This window comes from Narcine bancroftii, chromosome 2, assembly GCF_036971445.1.
Source record: "Narcine bancroftii isolate sNarBan1 chromosome 2, sNarBan1.hap1, whole genome shotgun sequence".
Taxonomy (NCBI): domain Eukaryota; kingdom Metazoa; phylum Chordata; class Chondrichthyes; order Torpediniformes; family Narcinidae; genus Narcine; species Narcine bancroftii.
Genome location: NC_091470.1, coordinates 50,431,796 through 50,437,795, shown reverse-complemented (window position 1 = coordinate 50,437,795; position 6,000 = coordinate 50,431,796).

Genomic DNA, 6,000 nt, shown 5'->3' with positions numbered 1-6,000 from the left:
GAACATTCTTCAAGAGGGTGAACCCTTGCAACCCATCAGCACTGATGGCATTCCTGATGGAGTGTTCTCAGACATTTTCAGTCTCTCCTTGCTGCAGTCGGAGGTTCCCACCTGCTTCAAAATGGCATCAATCATCCCGGTGCCCAAGAAGAGTAGTGTGAGCTGCCTCACTGACTTTCGTCTCGTACCATTCACATCTACTGCGATTTAAATGCTTTGAGAAGTTTGTCATGGCCAGAATTAACTCATAAAAGTAAAGACTTGGATCCACTGGAATTAGCCTACCATCACCATCGCTCCACAGCAGATACAATATCACTGGTTATCCACTCAGTTCTAGATCCCCTAGACAAAAGCAACATGTACATCTGGCTACTCTTTATCAACTACAGCTCAGTTTTCCACACCATCATCATCTCAGTACTGGTCAACAAGCTCCAAAACCTGGGCCTCTGCACCCACCCTCTGCAACTGAATCCTTGACTTCCTCATCAGAAGACCACAGTCAGTATGAATCGGAAACAATATTTCCTCCTTATTAACAATCGACACAGATGCACTTCAAGGATGCATGCTTAGCCCACTGCTCTACCTGCTTGACACCCATGACTTTGTGGCTAGGCACAGATCAAATGTCATCTGCAAATTTGATGATTGACACCATGGTCATCGGCAGAATCACAGGCAGTATTGAGGTGGTGCACAGAAGTGAGGTAGATCAACTAGTTGAGTCATCACTCAACAACAACAACTTTGCACTCAATGTTAGCAAAAATAAAGAACTGATTGTGGACTTCAGGAGGGGGAAATCATGAGAACATGAACTAGTCCTCATCAAGGGTCAACAGGGGAAAAATGTTAAAAACTTCAAATTCCTGGGTGTCAACATTTCTAATTATCTGTCCTGAGGCCTCCATGTCGATGCAATCATGAAGAAGGTTTACCAGCACCTCTATACTTTGTGAGGAGTTTGAGGAGATTTGTTACATCATCAAAGACTCTTGCAAATTTCTATAGGTGTACCATGGAGAGCATTCTGATTCCTTGCATTGCTGTCTGATATGGAGGTGCCAAGGCACGGTACAGAAAAAAGACTACAGAGAGTTGTGAAGGCTAGCACCATCATGAGTATGTGTCTTTACTCTATCGAGAACATCAACAAGAGGTGGTGTCTTAAGAAAGCACCCTCAATCATCAAGGACCTTCACCACCCAGGCCATGCACTCTTCACTCTACTATCATCAGGAAGTAGGTATGGGACCTAAAGACGAATACCCAGAAGCACCAACATAGCTTTTTCCCCTCTGCCATCAGATTTCTGAGTGGTCAATGACTGACTGACACTACCTCACTTTTTCTTCCTTATTTATTTTTAAATGTAATAGCATTGCAGGTGCAAGCATGCAAAACAACAAATTTCATAACATGTTCATGACAATAGATTCTGATAGCATGCAGCGCTGGATCAATCTATAGTACCTTGCCATGAAGGACAGCAGGCTGGACATGTTGGCTGATGAGGAACTGCAAAGGTGGCTATTGGATGCCAGTGGTGGGAACATAATTGCTGTTGTCTTGAGAAAACTGGGTAATTCAGACAGCACAAACCAACAACCGCTTCTTCAGGGCACCATAAAGCATAGTAATTGCTGCAATAAATTGCTGGACTGTTGACTCCCTCAAAGCATATGTAAATGGTGCAATCTGGAGCCACTGACAACAGAAATTTGGGTCTCCCATTGAGCACTCTTTCAACAGATTCTAGTTTCCTTCATAAAGATACAGCAAACTGAAACTCTAGATTTTAAAACATGGTGTGAACCTGAAATTTTCTGACACTGAAATAAGTATACTATAAATGAGCCAGACTTCTGCATCTGTTCACATTTTATGTGTGCCCACAAAACCAATGTGAAGTCGAGCTCTATGACTCGTGTTCACTCATCCACAATCACATCCACATAGGTAAGGAATCATGTTTTGGTGTGTCATTGTATGTGCTCTTCTAACATTTTCTTCTCAGTTTATGGGTCAAGGTAGCATACTATTGGAACCTGCTTAGAAGGAACTTGCAGCTTTTAATTACCTTTGAAAATATGCACTTTTCAATTACATCCTTTCACTCATCATCTATAGCATTATATTTGAATGGATGTTTAGTATGCCATGTATTTCAACCTGAAAAGTCAAGTGCAGGTCAGAATTTCATATTTTGTAATTTTTCTTATCTACACCAGCAATGTTTATTCCTGTAAACACAAAAGAATCTTGATCTTCTGACTTTAGTCAAGAACTGTCTTGCAAAATATCAATGCAAGCATATCACTATGAAGTGTATTAACAAAATGAAAAGCTTGTCAACAATATTGAGTTCAATCATTGAGAATTAAATTCCTGAACATATGTTTTTCATCTATCAGGTTTTTAATCGTCTGTACGATTTGGCAAGGTAAGCAATTTCCATGGAAGGCACCAAGGAATGCATCCAGTTTTAAAGAATAATTTGGAGACAATTATTTGGAGATTTGGAGATACGACTTACCAGACCATAATCTTGCTGCGAGGTACTTTTTCAGACATAAATCTAAAATTATTGATCTTCAGTTAAGCCTTACCTGACTTGCAGTTCTGCTAATAATTCTGCCTGTTGGAAAATCCACCATATTGGCTTTGAGTTTGTCGGAACAATGACAGCAAATTGGCAGCATTAGTCTGCAAAAAAAAATTACAGCAAACTCCAGGCCATGCAGACAGACAGAAATGAGGAAATTTATGTATTGCTCTCAGTGATATTCTGTTCACCCAAAGGATGTTCCATTGCAATCTCCACAGGTACAATTAACATAAAATCTTTGGTTTGACCTACCTAAGCAGCAACAATTTATGCTCTGTTCTTTGTGAAAAGACACTGAAAGTGTTCTTAATGAAAAGGAAAATAATGGAGATTTCTGATTCTGAAAATACTTTTTTTTTCTGTTCCCTCAGAATAACACTTAAAGGTTTATGGTTTTAAAATTATTGTAATGATATATTAATTCTGCATCTGTTCACATTTTTGTTTAACAAATACTTTAAAAATTATGTAAAATTAGTGGTTTATTTACATATATTTTTCATGAGAATTATCTAGTCTATTGAGCTGTTCAGCCAAATGATTGATGATGTTAATATTATTGGTTGCTACCTACGCAGAATATGCCTGATACCAAATTACATTGAAGCAGTGAATCTACACCGCAGAACCCACCTACTCTTTGTGATGAATGAATTCTAGGATTTCATGCTTGACTTCAGAAAGTAGCAAAAGCTTTTGCTACTTTGAGAATTGAACCATTAAAAAAAAACTTTTCAATTTTAAAATAAGTATTTATAAAGTGAACATTTTCTCCAATAAATACTCAAATTAAGATCACAATCATATTTTAAAAATCTATATCAATTTAGATATACAGCACAGTAACAGGCCATTTTGGCGCACAAGTCTGTGCTGCCCAACTCCCTATACATTTCGAATGGTGGGAAGAAAGCAGAGCCCCCAGGGAAAACCCATGCAGACATGGGGAGAACATACAAGCTCCTTACAGACAGCACGGGATTTGGACCCTGATTCTGATCACTGGTGCTGTAAAGGCATTGCGCTAACTGCTACGCCAACCATACTACCAAAATCTTTCTTAAAACTATTATAAAATCAAATTCTCACACACTCAAAATGTGAGAATCATTCTTTTTCCTCTCAGTGCTTGGAAAAATGTTTGAAAATAGCAGAAATTCACAAATATGTATTTTTTAGAAATTGATAAACACACCAATGAGTTAGATTTTTTTGAAGTGGCACAAAATTAGTTACATACTATGGCTATTTCACTATTCTTTTTGTTATATGCTTTGGTTTATGACGAAGAGCCCAGGTTAACACATGGCTAACCTGGTGCAGTATTTCAGTAGTCCATGAACCTGAATTTGTTCATTATGACACAAGAATACAGAGGTAGTTTCAGAACGTACAAACCTTGCCAGCCATGGTTGAATGATCAAAGCTGGATTGCATTATATTCAGTATCAAGAAGAAATCCAGATGGTTACAAGATCATTTTGAATGGTCAAAGGGAGGAATTATGGGTATTTTAAATGTAATGGGACAGATTAAAAATTCTCAATGGCAGGCACATATTGTAACCAGGTTATGCCAGAATGGCTTTGTGTATGTGAAATCATGTTTCAGGAGTTCGAAGTGTTTTAGAGTGGTGACGAGAAGATTTATGAGGGAAGGGAAGAAGACGTTATCGCCATGGAATTTAGTAAGACAGTTGATCAGGTTCTGCATGTTAGGCTGGTCCAGAAGGTCATGGGATCCAGGGTGAGCTGGAAAATTGGCTATTTGATGATCTTTGATGAAGGGAGATGCAAGTTGGAAGTGAGGAGTTGTTACTCAAATTGGAGGCTGCAGAAACTGGTGCTAGGTCCTCGGTTGTTTGTCGTCTATATTCATAACCTTTGATTGACAATGTAATTAACGTAGTTAGTACATTTGCGGATTAAACAAACTTTGATGGAGTAGTGGACAGTAAAGGTTATCTAAAAGAACAGTGCGATTTGTATAAACTGAGAAAGTGGGCCAAGGAATAGCAGATGGAATTTAACTTGAATAAGTGTAAAATGCTGTGCTTTGGCAGGTTAAACAAGGGCAGGGCTTACACTGTGAATGGTAGGGCCCTGAATGGATTATAGAACAGAGAGACTTGTGAGTATGGGTATATAGTTCCATGAAAGTAGCAACACAGATAGATAGGGTAGTAAAGAATGTGTTTGGCATGCTACGGATTCCTTCTTCACTTAGGGGGTCGTGAGTATATGGGGAAAAAAACTGCCAGAGGAAGAGTTGGAAGTGGAGATAGTGGTAACACTTAAAATACATTGAGATAGGTTAAAGGAATATGGGCTGAATGCAGTAAAATGAGATGGATAAGTGGGGCTGAAGGGTCATGCTATAGATCTGTACCAAAATGCAAGGAAGTGAGATGGAAAAGTAAATCAATTTCATAGAACACCTGAAAAAGCATTTCTCCCACCAGTGTTTTTTGGCGAGAGCACAGTAAAGGTACTTCCAGCTATAAGGTAAAATGAATCTCAGATGCTAGCGTGAGTCTGTAAATTTACATCCATACAGAACCGGCCAGGGTAACTCCAATTTAATTTAACAATTCATGTTGGTGAATACTTCCTGTACCTCTTGCATGCACTAACCCTAAAACTTAACTTAGACATGCCTAAAATGTAGACATCTTACCTCAGTTTCTGATGGTCAGTACAGAGTATTCTTGCAGCAATGATGAGAGAACTTGTCGCCCTCCCATTCTTCTCCCTTTATTTCTTCATTTTTTATTCAGACTCCTTTCTGCTTTTTGTTTATACCTTGAAGAGGGTAAGTACCTTTACCTCCTCCAGCATTTCTGTGTGTTTTTTCCTACAATCACAGCATCTGCAGACTTTTGTGTTTCACATCTTTATTATTGCCAGCAGTTAGTGCCTGCCATAATGTCTGGGCAGATCGCTGCATTGCCAGTCTGTCCTGCTTTTGATCACCTTGTCAATCCTTTTTTTTCAAATCTACCAGGTACTTTTTAGTCTAGTGATGAGGAAGCAACCACTGTACTCAAGACAGACCTGTCTAGAAGTGAAGAATAGTAGTTTTGATTGAGAAGGAGAATTTGGCTATTGTAGTTTGCAGATATGCTGAGTTTTGGAGAAATGCTTGATTTTTACAGTACATGTGACTTGCCAAGACTGGAAGACAGCAAATGTTGTTAATTTACTGAAGAAGGATGGCAGGGATGAGCTAGGTAACTACAGAACAGTAAAGTTATTGGAGAAAATCCAATTCAGCAGATGTCTTGTTTGAAAATGCTGATAGCTTACTTCGTGGCAACATAGCTCTTACAATGTTCAGCATTTGAGTTTCCTGATGGAATGACGATCAGAAATTATTTGCATTTCACT